This window comes from Chiloscyllium plagiosum, unplaced genomic scaffold, assembly GCF_037043375.1.
Source record: "Chiloscyllium plagiosum isolate Xiang-an unplaced genomic scaffold, Cpla_swu_hap1 HiC_scaffold_1, whole genome shotgun sequence".
Classification (NCBI taxonomy): domain Eukaryota; kingdom Metazoa; phylum Chordata; class Chondrichthyes; order Orectolobiformes; family Hemiscylliidae; genus Chiloscyllium; species Chiloscyllium plagiosum.
In genome coordinates this window covers 127,373,482-127,387,887 of record NW_028270139.1, presented here as the reverse complement: position 1 = coordinate 127,387,887, position 14,406 = coordinate 127,373,482, and the positions used below count along the sequence as shown (strand labels likewise).

General features: G+C 41.9%; 1 protein-coding gene across 3 annotated transcripts in view; it reads left to right on the top strand.

Annotated features, from left to right (window-relative positions):
* Nucleotides 1-14,406, top strand: part of rab27b (RAB27B, member RAS oncogene family) — a 136,796-nt gene that overhangs the window by 82,017 nt on the left and 40,373 nt on the right. The window contains exon 1 of one of the 3 annotated variants that reach the window (XM_043721577.2): nucleotides 5,117-5,202. The exons of the other annotated variants lie outside the window; for them this stretch is intronic. The gene's annotated coding sequence lies outside the window, so the exon portion shown is untranslated. Of the gene's footprint in view, nucleotides 1-5,116; nucleotides 5,203-14,406 lie in introns of those variants that run through there. 3 annotated transcript variants of the gene reach the window in all.

The window sequence follows — 14,406 nt, the reverse complement described above, 5'->3', positions numbered from 1 at the left end:
TCTATGGTCCGTACGGTTCAAACAACCCCACCTCCCAGATGCGAGCCATTTCAACTCCCCCTCTCACTCCCCCGATGACATGTCCATCCTGGGTCTCCTCCGCTATCAAAATAAGGCCACATGCAGACTGGAGGAAGAACACATCATCCACTATAGGGCCTTAACATAGAATTCACTGGCTTTCAAAAACCCCCACCCCCACCTCATCCTAGATCCAGCCCACCCTCTCCACCACATCCCTTAACCTGACCCTACCTGTCTATCTTCCTTCCCACCTATCTGCTCCATCCTTCTCACTGACCAATCACAATCACCTCCTACCTGCATCCACCTATCGCCACCCCACCTACCTTGCCCTCAGCCCCATCCCATTCCCTCTATTTATTTCTCAGCCCCCTTCCCACTCCCTAGTCCTGATGAATGGTCCTGATCTGAAATGTCGGCTCCGGTGCTCCTCTGATGTTGCTTGACCTGCTGTGCTTTTTCTAGCTCCACAGTTTATTGACCCCATCCCCTCAATCTTAAAGTGTGCCATTTCAAAAACCTTCTCTGAGAGAATAAGTGTAAAACCATTAGAGATCATGCAGCGGTTAGTGATCTGAATATAAGTGTGAAGATAGCTGAAAAAAAAATTACATCATAGTGCCTACAATTAGAGTCATAGAGCCATAGAGATGTATAGCATGGAAACAGACCCTTCGGTCCAACCTGTCCATGCCAACACGTTATCCTAACCCAATCTAGTCCCACCTGCCAGCACCCCGCCCATATCCCTCCAAACCCTTCCTATTCATATACCCATCCAAATGCCTCTTAAATGATGCAATTGTACCAGCCTCCACCACTTCCTCTGCCAGCTTATTCCATATACGTACCACCCTCTGCGTGAAAATGTTGCCCCTTAGCATCTTTTATATCTTTCCCCTCTCACCCTAAACCTGTGCCCTCTAGTTCTGGAGACCCCCACCCGAGGGAAAAGACTTTATCTATTTATCCTATCCATGTCCCTCATAATTTTGTAAACCTCTGTACGGTCTTCCCTCAGCCTCCAACACTCCAGGGAAAACAGCCCCAGCCTGTTCAGCCTCTCCCTACAGCTCAAATCCTCCAACCCTGGCAACATACTTGTAAATCTTTTCTGAACCCATTCAAGTTTCACAACATCTTTCCGATTGGAAGGAAACCAGAATTGCACGCAATATTCCAACAGTGGCCTAATCAATGTCCTGTACAGCTGCAACATGACCTCCCAACTCCTGTACTCAATACTCTGACCAATAAAAGAAAGCATACCAAATGCCTTCTTCACTATTCTATCTACCTGCAACTCCACTTTCAAGGAGCTATGAACCTGCACTCCAAGGTCTCTTTGTTCAGCAATACTCCCTAGGACCTTACCATTAAATATAGAGGTTCTGCTAAGATTTGCTTTCCCAAAATGCAGCACCTCACAATTATCTGAATTAAACTCCATCTGCCATTTCTCAGCCCATTGGCCCATCTGGTCAAGATTCTGTTGTAATCTGAGGTATGGAATTGTGCACATGCATGAGTACACGTGTCAGCAAACACTGCTGAAAATGAAACAGGAAACAATAAGATAAAACAAAATGGGGGCAGAGGTTATGATCAGCATTGATAGGATGGAGCTTTCTTAATTATGTTCCAGTGAGGAACATGCAGCAGAAAGGTCCATGTGAATTAGGAAATGATGAAATCATGTATGCAGTGTCTTCCTGGGAATCAAGTCCCATGTATGCAGTGTCTTCCTGGGAATAAAGTCCCTCTTTACAATGGTTTAGGTCTGCAGGAAAACCTAGGTAAATGTTTGAAGTGTGCGAACTCCATGTCAGGGATACAAGTTATTACAAATGAAATGGTAGAGGAACAGTACATTTGAGAGGGTAGAAGCCCTCATATAGGCAAATAAATAGAATAATAGAGGTGGTGGAAGCAGATACAACAGCAACATTTAAAAGGCATCTTGACAGACACATATAAAGGCAGGGAATAGAGGAATACAGACTGCATGGAAGAAACATGTTTTTAGTTTAGAAAAGGCATCATATGGACTGAAGGGCCTGTTCCTGTACCGTACTGTTTATTTGTTCTCTGTAAGTTTTTAAGTGGAAAATAGGAGATGGTTTAATGGCAAAGTGAAAGGCAGTAGGAGCTATGATATCAAATATTAAAGCATTAAAGGCATCAATATAATACAGTGTGAAATGATGAGGGATACGCAGTAAAAAGAAAGAAGGTAAAGAGTACAACAGCTGCCTTGAATTCCTCAGGTTTCTTAAAGGAGAATGAGAACTTTGCAGTTTGACAGCATTGATTTTGCAACCATTTCCTGCTTTGCTTACAAATTTTACTTTCTGAGCTATGCTGATCTGCTGTTGAGATTTTAATACTATGCCCAACACTGGAGTGCATAATCCTTAATTTGAATAATCTAATTTGTTTACCCCTTAAGTGTTCAGTCAGTGAAATGCCATCCAGGGAAACATTTCTACTGAGAGATGCCTTTGGAGAATTTAGGAGCAGATTAGGAAAATAGTGTTTGAAAATATATTTTTTAAAAGTGCACTGTGCATTATAATAGGATGAATTATGTTGAGCAATTAAAGAATAAACAATACTTGGCAGGTAAATAGATTTGAAATGAATTCATATAATTTTGTGCTAGAATTGCAGTGTTTTAGATCTATTGCTATTGATCTTGTTAACTATGTGCTCTATGTGAAAATATTCCATTGACAATTTTAGAAGAGCTTCTTCTGGTATTCCTCAGGTGGCTATTTTAATGTTTATCATAAATAACAGGAAAATTCATTAAGCATTTGTCCAGAAACAAAGCCAAAACTAAAATTTCAGCTACAGCTGCAGAAGGAAAATAGCACTGATTTAAGGCCCCACTTTTCTGCAGGAGCTTAATATCTCAGTTTGCTTTTAGCCTTGGGGAAAAAAAAGTACACTTAAGTTTTGCTTTCTTTAATTTCATATGTTGTTTTCACCATTATGGACTACAGAATTACTGTCAGTTTCGGTTCACAGACAATTTATAAAGCTGTGGAAATACTGAGAAACGTTCACCTAAGATTGGTATATAAGACAAAGACCACAGGAGGAATCTTATGGAGATCTGAATGACATAGGTTATGGCAGGACCCGTGGCAGAATTGTGTAAGAAATGCAGTGAAGCCTAACTTGATGTTGGGAGAAACTCACTACATCTTTTATACATTTGTGAGTGATGCAGTGAGTTGCCAATTAAGGGTGTTTGTAGATTGTTAAAAGCCTGATTAATGATGTTTCACTAATATTCAACTTCCCATCTTATGGGAATAAGAAATGCGCTGAACAAGCGAAATGTTGAGAATTCTCAACATGGAAGTCAGAGCCTGTTACCACCCTGGCCCCAAAAGACCAGGCACCAACATTTGAGGGCACACTCCATGGGCACTGGTGCATAAACTTCATGGCCATTGACATTAGTAACTGACATGTGCCATCCTCGAAGAGTCCTCAATGTATATCGCTAATCCACTTACAGCACGCTTCTGGAACAAAAGGCTACCTCCTTTGATGAATGTGATCACCAGTCATCCATGACAATCTTCCTGGCTGTGTACCTGTGCTAAATGGCACAACAGTACAGCAGCCCTGTGAGCCTGGTATCTCTGGCTGAGGGGACAAAATGTGAAAATGGCAAGGCAAGGCAGGAGCTTCCAGTACCATGACAGTAGTGTCATTGCTGTAGCATCACAATGACAGTTGCTGGCGCAGCCCATCATTGAAATACAGAAGCATGCTGTAAGTGGATTAGTGATATACAGTGAGGACTCTTCGAGGATGGCCATGTCAGTTCCTAATGTCAATGGCCATGAAGTCTGTGCACCAGTGGCCATGGAGCAAGACCAGAAATGTTGGTGCCTGATCTTATCCTGATCCTTATATAGCCTCAGCAGCACATCCCTGTTTTTGTATTCTAGCTCTCTTAAAATGACTGATAACATTACGTTTGCCTTCCCAACTGCCAACTGAACCTGCATATTAACCTTAAGAGAATCCTGAACTGCGATTCCCAAGGCCCTTTGTGCTTCAGAATTCTGAAGCCTTTCCCCATTTAGATAATATTCTATACCTATTCTTCCTAACAAAGTACATAACCTCATGCCTTCCCACATTGTACTCCATATGCCATTTTTTGTCAACTCTCCTAGCCTGTCCTAGTCCTTCTGCAGCCTCCCCACTTCCTCAACACTACCTGTCTCTCCACCTAATTTTGTGTCATCTGCAAACTGAGCAACAATGCCCTCAGTTCCTTCATCCGGATCGTCAACATTGTGGCTTGGACACAGGGGTCAGTTAGCCCCTCCGGCCTGTCAGAATCAGGATGCTACCCACTTTAGGGATGAGGAGCTCAATGTTAGGCAACACATCTTGACTCTCTCTGCCCTATTGGGGCTGTTTACCTCTTGGACAGAGAGAGATAGGTATTAACGGAGATGACAGTGGGTACCACGACTGTAGTTGCAGGTCAGGAGCTGGTAAGATGGGGATAGAAGAAGTTGAGAGAGATAATTTTGGGACATATCAGCATATCAACTGCGATAGAATGGTAGAGCAGACTTAATGGCCGAATGGCCTAACTCTATTCCTATATCTTATAGTCTAATGGCCCTCTCACTGCCCCCATGAAGTATATCCTATTGTTATAATCTAACTGTTAGTAGTCCAGTAAATAATTCCAAACAAATAAAGTAACATATAAATAAGTCATTCCTTCTCCCAAGCAATGCCATGTGCAATCTCCAGGTTTGTATCAAAAGTCTTATTTTTGTTTTATCATGGTCCAAATGGTAAAACCTGTAAATGTATAATCCAACTGATTTCACAATATAATTTTGAATTGGGGGAGGGGGGGTGTGCGTAGGACAGGCCATATTTCTAAATACCTCCTCGAATTGATAATGTGAGACCTGGCTCTCTTCAAACAGGTAATGTGTGCCCATGTATAAATGCACGCACACAAAAAAAATTGGCCCGAGGTGAGTTTCTCAAATTGCTGCTGGAAACCACACCTCCACTCTGTGCAAAGGCAGATACTATTCACTGCACAGTCGGCGGTGGAGCTCTCACTGACATTTCTCTTACCTCCAGAGCTACAGGAGAAAAGCTAGCATTTCCTGGGCACAATCAGTAAGTCCTTGTCTTAACTATCCTTCAATATGTTGATGCTACTGATCAGATATCTGGTATGTTTTTGTACTGGTGCTTAGTTGGGTGGTTAAAATTGAACTTGTCTGGTTAAATGTTGTTTCCATAAATCCAACATTTACACTTCAGTGGTTCAGTGAATAGTTGATCAGGATCTGCGAAATCAGAAATGCTTTCACTCCTTTAAACAGGATTCATTTTCGGCTGTGTGATTTTTTTTTGTTGTCTCTGTCATCAATTTCACATCCAAAGCAGCCTGGAGTGATGATCTATCTGAAGTAAGAGAAAACTGTACAATTTATTTTCAAAACAGTTTTTCATGGTTTGAATACCAGTCAAGGAACTCTAAGTTTTGACGAGTCTTAACTTGCATTTAGCTTTCTCGATGCAAATGTACAGCATTCAGCAGAGTCAGGCTATCTGTAACTGCACCATGTCCAGATTCAATTGAGTGAAAGTAAGTCACATTCCTGGAAAATGAATTTGTGTGGCAGTTTTGGGTTTGCTTTTTTTTTGTTTTCAGTGCACTTATAGCTTTCCTATTTTGTAGATTTTTATTCTCCACAATTCTATTTACTTTACCAGGCTTTTGCCTGGTTTTCCAACACTTCAGTATCAGTACTTCCTGCCTGAAGTTAACTAGTTGAAATTCAGGGAGCTTGTCCTCTGCAGGAGAAACAATTTTAGATCCCAGTAAGCATGTTGATGTATTTGCAAGACATGCAAATTAGTCTATTTAAATCTCAAATTTTATATTGCCATGCAAAATGAAAAGGGAAAAAAGCTGCATGTGCTAGAACTCCAAAGTGAAATCAGAAAATAGAGACACAGAAAACTGGGGCACGGGTAGGTCATTCAGCCTGCTCTGCTATTCATTATGATCATGGCTAAATATTCAACTCCATAACCTGTTCCTGCTTTACCCCTAAATCCTTTGATCCCATTAATCCTGAGTCCTTCTTGAAATCATGCAGTTCTTCAACTGTTTTGGCCTTGACTACTTTCTATGATAGCTAATTCCACAGTCTCACTACTCTCTGAGTGAAGACACTTCTCCACATCATAGTCCTAAATTGTTTATCCCATACCCTCAGACTGAGAACCCTGGTTCTGAACTCTCCAGCCATTGGAGACACCCTGCAACTACCTTACCTAATCCTGTTAACCTTTCAGAGATTGCTGTGAGAATTTGAGTTCCATGAGTTTGAAACTTCTATGAGTTTCTTCTGAATTCTAAAAAATATAATCCTAACTGATTCAACTGTTCTTCATTTGTCAGTCCCAACATCCCAGGAATCAGTCTGGTAATCCTTTACTGCACTCCCTCTCCAGCAAGACCATCCTTCCTCAGAGGCTAAAAGGGCAACAATATTCCAAATATAAATGCAGAAAGACATTCTTGTTCTGGTACTCAAATCCTGTTGCTATGAAGGCCAATATACTATTTACCTTCTTTACAGTTGCTGCACAGTAATGCCTGCCTTTAGCAACTGGTGTACAATAACAAAATACATAACAGGCCATAGCACTGTAGATTATTGGTCTGTCAGTGGTATATTTTCAAGCCTTGAAATGGGGTCACAGTTGGAAAAAGTTTGTGAAACATTGCTCTACAACTCTGAAGTACACAGTAGATGTGTTTGCAATGTGGCCAAATAGATTATCAATTTAGTTAATTTTTGAGATTTTGGCAAAATTTATTGCCCATCCCCAGTTTGAGAAGGTGGTTGTGGACTTGCTTCAATTATTTGTATACAGTGTTAATTATTGTTTGATGAATTAAATGGCAAATGGACTGCTTCAGGGAACACTTAGGAGACAACAACATTGACAAGGATCTGGATGTATACATCAGCCAGATCAAGTAAGGATGACAGGTTTCTTTCATGGAACAGATCTCAGTCACTCAGGTGTCAAATGATAATCTTGACAGTTTCATGATCAATTTTACTGATACCAACTCTTTACTTTGAAACCAAATTCAAATTCTTAAAGTATATTGTAAAATTAGTACTAGCTTTCTCTGATTCTAGCAGCTTCCAGATTATGTGTTCAGTAGTATAATCACAACAATACCATACCCCCGCCTCCTTTAAAATTAGACATGATAATACTTGCTGATGCTGGCTGACCTCCCATGACTTTTTCACGCTTCATACTTTTCTGGACATAAGCACACATTTTAAAAGTTGAAGTGACTTTTAAGATATTTGTTTATGTGCCCAAACAAATCTAAAATTTGATTTTGTACTAGGCTAAAATTTTACTTTGCATTTCAGGGCTTGCAGAATGGATTAGTTTGTACTAAGAAGTTTCTGTAATTGTGCTGTAAGGGAGACGTCTAGTTTTGCCAATGGTGTATTATTGCCTCAGTAACAGATATATCTGACTGGTACCAATGATAATCGGTCGGTCCATTTGAAGATTATTTGAAGGATTGATCTGGCATTCGAGACTTTCCCACACCTAGTGACATTTGTTATAAAATAAAATACTGCAGATGCTAGAGATCTGAAATATAAACAGGAAGTGCTGGGAAAACTCAGCAGGTCTGGCAGCATCAGTGAAGAAAGAAAGAGAATTAACGTAACAAGTTCAATGTGACTTCTTCAGAAATGACTTCCAAAGGACAATCTTGTCTCTGTTTCCATTGCTATTTTGTTTCCTAGACCAGCTGATATAATTTGAGGAGTGTCACACTGTGGCTCAGCCTCTCCCACTTTTGTACCATTCTGTTTGGCCACATTGCAAATACTGTGAACATCAAGGGCAGTTAGAACAGGGCTTCCCAGACCTTCTCCCTTTTTTGAGACTTGAAAGTTCTCACAACTTATCAGTGAGACCTGTGACAGCAGATTGAGGTGGATGGCCAGTCTGTTAGAATGGACAGGCAACTATAAGAGTTCAGTCAGACCTTCACAGATCAGCCTTGGAGGTCACAGACTTGATATTTCAGCCTGTGATCCACCTTAGGGTCTGAACCCCACTTTGAGAAGCCTTCCTGTCGTGGGACTTGAACCCAGAGCAGCTACCTACTGCACCACATAACATCCTCTGTTCTGGTAACATGAGTTATAATGTGTTGCCAACCTAGCATTGTATTATCATAGCTAATTATTCAATCTGGTGTATGTGTGTACACAGACTGTTTGGGGATAGCAAGTTCTCAGGTTCTGAGATTTAATATGGGAGTGAATGTGTTGAAAGGAATGGAATATTTTCTTGAGTTATGTTGTGCCAAGCTGAGTTTAACACAATTCGACAAACCCTTTATCTATGCAAACAATGCACTCTTCAGAGGGGCCCCCGAAACTTTAGTCTGCCTCCACTTTTTAACCAAAGTGACACAATGTTTGATAGACTTGCACTTTTTGTTACAACAGGCCCTTTGATAACAATATTGATAAACACGTTTGGTATCTTTTACCTTTGATGCTACATGGACCACTGAATGTTCAGCATATCTCCAAGCTTTCATCATTATGACACATTGTTTATGAAGTTCACACTTTTTGAAACAACTATAAAAACAACGTACTACATTCTAGTACTTGCTGCCTCTACAGTAAGACAACTTGGCACTGATCCAGATTTACAAATTGACAATGCACTGGGAGAGGCCATGGACGTTTGAAAACATTAGATAGAGATTAGCAGGCAAGGATGAAAGCTGCCAGCACTCCATATGTAGTTCACCAGCAGAGGCCTAGCTTTCACTTGCAGGAGTATATTTCTGCTTGCTACTTTGTGTCTGGATGCATAAATAAAGTTGAAAGCATTTTAGAAGGGCTCGATTCTCAAACGGAAGAGATTGAAACTTCAGATAGTCAGACAAAACAGTTCTTTGTGGGTGATAATTACATTTCTAATTAGTCATGTTGTAGTATTGCATTATGGATACTTAATAATGTCATTATAATAATCGAAGCCCTACTGTAATGCTGAATAGCCATGAATTTGTCAATTATATTTTATCAAGAAAAGTAGTTATGATCTCCCTGAAAAGGCTTTTGTTTTTAAATAATAAAACTCTGATGCAATCTGTGTCAATAATGTTATCTTCTGGTCATGATGCATGAAATATAATTTGCTTGAAAGCAAAGCTGTGAACCTTTAGTATATTTCTACCATTTCAAATCATAATAATTCATTTTGCACCATAAAGCCTTTTGACCTATGCTCACTCCAATGAGAACACTGATGCATAAATATTTACATAGTCACTGCATTTTTGAATTTATGCAAGTTTTTGAGACTTGCTTTATAAAACTTTCTCTTGGCATGTGGGTTTGCAGAGATTAGAGTGGCACTGGAAAAGCACAGCAGGTCATGCAGCATCCGAGGGATGCTGTGCTTTTCCAGCACCACTCTAATCTTGACTCTAATCTCCAGCATCTGTCGTACCACTTTTGCCCACATGGGTTTTCCAGGTTAGGCCAACACTTATTGCCCATCCACACGATGTCTGAGAAAGCACTGCATTCTTGAATTGCTACAGCCAAGTAGTACAGAGACATTTTCAATGATTTTAGAGGAGTTCCAGAATTTTGACCCAGTAGACCGTGAACATCTGGCAATATAGTTCCAAGTCAGTGTATGGCTTAAAGAACTTACAGCAAAGTCAAAAGTAACATCTCTCTTAATAGATTGTACCATGGATTTTGGAGTATGAAAAGAGGTGTGTATTGGCCTTAGTTGTTACTCCTTTATAACTCTGAGAGTGAAACCTAGTAGTAGATGGAGTCAAATGAGATTTTGTATTCGGTGTGAAAGAAAATGTTTGAGAGCCCACTAGGGCATATATATTAAAACAAAGATGTGAAGGGATAAGGTTTTTTTTATCACTACACCTGTAAAATGGCTGAAGACATTAACATCTTGCATTCTTATCTTTTGTTTTAATTCATGGGGTATGGGCATCATTGGGAGGTCATCATTTATTACCCTTCCCAAATTAGCCAGGAAAGTATGTTGGTGAGCTGCTTTCTTGAATAGCTCAAGTCTTTGGGGTGTAGGGGAACCCACAGTGCTGCTTGTTTTAATTTATTGTCATATGTACTGAGGTACAGTGAAAAGTTTTGTTTTGCATGCAGTACAGGCACATCATACCATTCAAAGTGCATAAGGGTAATAGAACAGAGCAAGGAATACAAAGTTACAGCTGCAGAGTAGGTGGACAAAGAGCAAAGACTAAATTTGAAATTTGAAAGGTCTGTTCAGAAAAGGTCCATTCTTAACAGCAGGGAAGAAGCTGTTCTTGAATCTTTTGGTGCATATGTTTAAGCTTTTGTAACTTCTGCCTGTCTGAAGAGGTTGGAAGAGATAAATTTGGGTGAGAGGAGATCCCAGGTTTTTGAGCCAGCTACACTAGAGGAGAACAGTTCACCTCTATCGACAAAACCCTAGCCAGAGAAACAATAGCCAACCTGCTGGATATACAGAGCAGACAACAGGACGTTGAACCTATCAACAAAGGATGCATACTCAAACTACTGGACTTGTGCCTCACAACACACTTCACATTCAACAACCAAATATATGAACAAATATGAACAAATATATGAACACCCATTGGCTCACCCATCTCTGGACTCATAGCAGAAGCGGTAATGCAAAGATTAGAACAAACAGGCTTACTGCAAATTCAACCCAAACTCTGGGTCAGATACGTCGATGACACCTTTGTAATCATTAAAAACACAGAAATAGAGAACACAAACTGGATCATCAACGCCACACTCACAGGAATCCGATTCACGAGAGAAGAAGAAAAGGACAACCAACTCCCATTCCTAGACGTGATGGTACAGAGAACACCGAATGGAGAATTCACCACAAATGTAACAGGAAAGCCACACACACAGACCAAGTCCTGAACTACGAAAGCAACCACCCCAACACACACAAAAGAAGTTGCATCAAGACACTATTCAAAAGAGCCACAACACACTGCAGTACACCAGAACTGCAAAAAGAGGAAGATGAACACCTCTACAATGTATTCACCAAAAACGAATACCCGCGCAATTTCATCAACAGATGCCTAAGGGAAAGACAACGGAACGAGGACATGCCACAACCCAAAGGACTAGCCTCACTACCATACATCAAGAGCATTTCTGAACTGCCAGCCAGACTACTGCGACCACTAGGACTCATAACAGCACACAAACCAACAGCCACACTCAGACAACAACTCACCAGAACGAAGGACCCGATACCCAGCATGAGCAAAACCGATGTAATATACAAAATCCCATGCAAGGACTGCACAAAACACTATATAGGACAAACAGGAAGACAGCTAACGATCCGCATCCATGAACACCAACTAGCCACGAAACGACACGACCAGCTATCCTTAGTAGCCACACACGCAGATGATAAGCAACATGAATTCGACTAGGACAACACTACTATTATAGGGCAAGCCAAACAGAGAACAGCCAGGGAATTCCTAGAGGCATGGCACTCATCCACAGATTCAATCAATAAGCACATCGACCTGGACCCAATATACCGACCACTGCAGCGGACAGCTGAAACTGACAACCGGAAGCTGCAGATTCAAACCACTACAAATGCCAGAGGAAAGATCACAGAAGCGCTTCACAGGAGGCTCCCAAGCACTGAGGATGTCACCTAGACAGGGGACGAAACGTCTGCAACACAAATTCCCAGCTCAGCGAACAGAACCACAACAACGAGCACCCGAGATACAAATCTTCTCACAAAATTTTAACTTTCCCAATATTGATTGGAACCTCCTTCGAGCAGAAGATTTGAATGGAGCTGTTTTTGCAAGGTGTGTTCAGGAGGGTTTCCTAACTCAGTATGTTGACAGGCCGACGAGGGGAGGGGCCATTCTACAAAGCTATGGAGAAGGAGAGGATTAGGCAAAATGGGAGGATATTTAATTGGGGAAGAGGAAACTATGATGCGATTAGACATGAGTTAGGAAGCATGGATTGGGAGCAATTGTTCCATGGTAAAGGCACTATCAACATGTGGAGACTGTTTAAGGAACTGTTGTTGCGAGTGATGAATAAGTATGTCCCTCTGAGACAGGCAAGAAGGGGTAAGATAAAGGAACCTTGGATGACGAGAGCGGTGGAGCTTCTCGTCAAAAGGAAGAAGGTAGCTTACATAAGGTGGAGGAAGCTAGGGTCAAGCTCAGCTCTAGAGGATTACAGGCAGGCGAGGAAGGAGCTCAAAAATGGTCTGAGGAGAGCCAGGAGGGGGCACGAGAAAAGCTTGGCAGAACGGATTAGGGAGAACACAAAGCCATTTTACACTTATGTGAGGAATAAGAGAATGGACAAAAATAGAGTAGGGTCGATCAGGGATAGCATAACTTGTGTGTGGAGTCTGAAGAGGTAGGGGAAGCCCGAAATGAGTTTTTTGCTTCTGTCTTTATGAAAGAAATGAACTTTGTAGTGAATGAAACCTTTGAAGAGCAGGTGTGCATGCTGGAATGGATAGAGATAGAGGAAGCTGATGTGCTGAAAATTTTGTCAAACATTAAGATTGATAAGTCACCAGGCCCGGACCAGATTTGTCCTCGGCTGCATTGGGAAACGAGAAATGTGATTGCTTCGCCACTTGCGAAGATCTTTGCATCCTCGCTCTCCAATGGAGTCGTAGCTGAGGACTGGAGGGAGGCAAATGTAATTCCTCTCTTCAAGAAAGGAAATAGGGAAATCCCTGGCAATTACAGACCAGTAAGTCTCAAGTCTGTCGTCTGCAAGGTGTTAGAAAGGATTCTGAGGGATAGGATTTATGACCATCTGGAAGGGCATGGCTTGATTAAATGGAGAAAGTGAGGTCTGCAGATGCTGGAGATCAGAGCTGGAAATGTGTTGCTGGAAAAGCGCAGCAGGTCAGGCAGCATCCAGGGAACAGGAGAATCGACGTTTCGGGCATAAGCCCTTCTTCAGGAATGGGGAAAGTTTGTCCAGCAGGCTAAGATAAAAGGTAGGGAGGAGGGACTTGGGAGAGGGGCATCGGAAATGTGATAGGTGGAAAGAGGTCAAGGTGAGGGTGATAGGTCAGACTGGGGTGGGGGCGGAGAGGTCGGGAAGAAGATCTCAGGTTAGGAAGGCGGTGCTGAATTTGATGGATTTGACTGAGACAGGGTGGGGGGAGGGGAAATGAGGAAACTGGTGAAATCCGAGTTCATCCCTTGTGGTTGGAGGGTTCCTAGCCGGAAGATGAGGCGTTCTTCCTCCAACCGTCGTTTTGTTGTGGTCTGACGATGGAGGAGTCCAAAGACCTGCATATCCTTGGTGGAGTGGGAGGGGGAATTGAAATGTTGAGCTACAGGGTGGTTGGGTTGGTTGGTCCGGGTGTCCCAGAGGTGTTCTCTGAAACGCTCCGCAAGTAGCCGGCCTGTCTCCCCAATTAAATGGAGTCAACGTGGCTTTGTGAGGGGCAGGTCATGCCTCACAAACCTTATTGAGTTCTTTGAGGATGTGACTAGAAAAGTTGATGAGGGTTGAGCTGTGGATGTGGTGTATATGGACTTAAGCAAGGCATTTGATAAGTTCCCCATGGTAGGCTCATTCAGAAGGTCAGGAGGAATGGGATTCAGGGGAACTTTAGCTGTCTGGATACAGAATTGGCTGGCCAACAGAAGACAGCAAGTGGTAGTAGAAGGAAAATATTCTGTCTGGAAGTCAGTGGTGAGTGGTGTTCCACAGGGCTCTGTCCTTGGGCCTCTACTGTTTGTAATTTTTATTAATGACTTGGATGAGGGGATTGAAGGATGGGTCAAATGACACAAAGGTTGGAGGTGTCGTTGACAGTATAGAGGGCTGTTGTATGCTGCAGCGGGACATTGACAGGATGCAGAGATGGGCTGAGAGGTGGCAGATGGAGTTCAACCTGGATAAATGCGAGGTGATGCATTTTGGAAGGTCGAATTTGAAAGCTGAGTACAGGATTAAGGATAGGATTCTTGGCAGTGTGGAGGAACAGAGGGATCTTGGTGTGTAGGTACATAGATCCCTTAAAATGGCCACTCAAGTGGACAGGGTTGTTAAGAAAGCATATGGTGTTTTGGCTTTCATTAACAGGGGGATTGAGTTTAAGAGTCGTGAGATCTTGTTGCAGCTCTATAAAACTTTGGTTAGACCGCACTTGGAATACTGTGTCCAGTTCTGGTCACCCTATTATAGGAAAGATGTG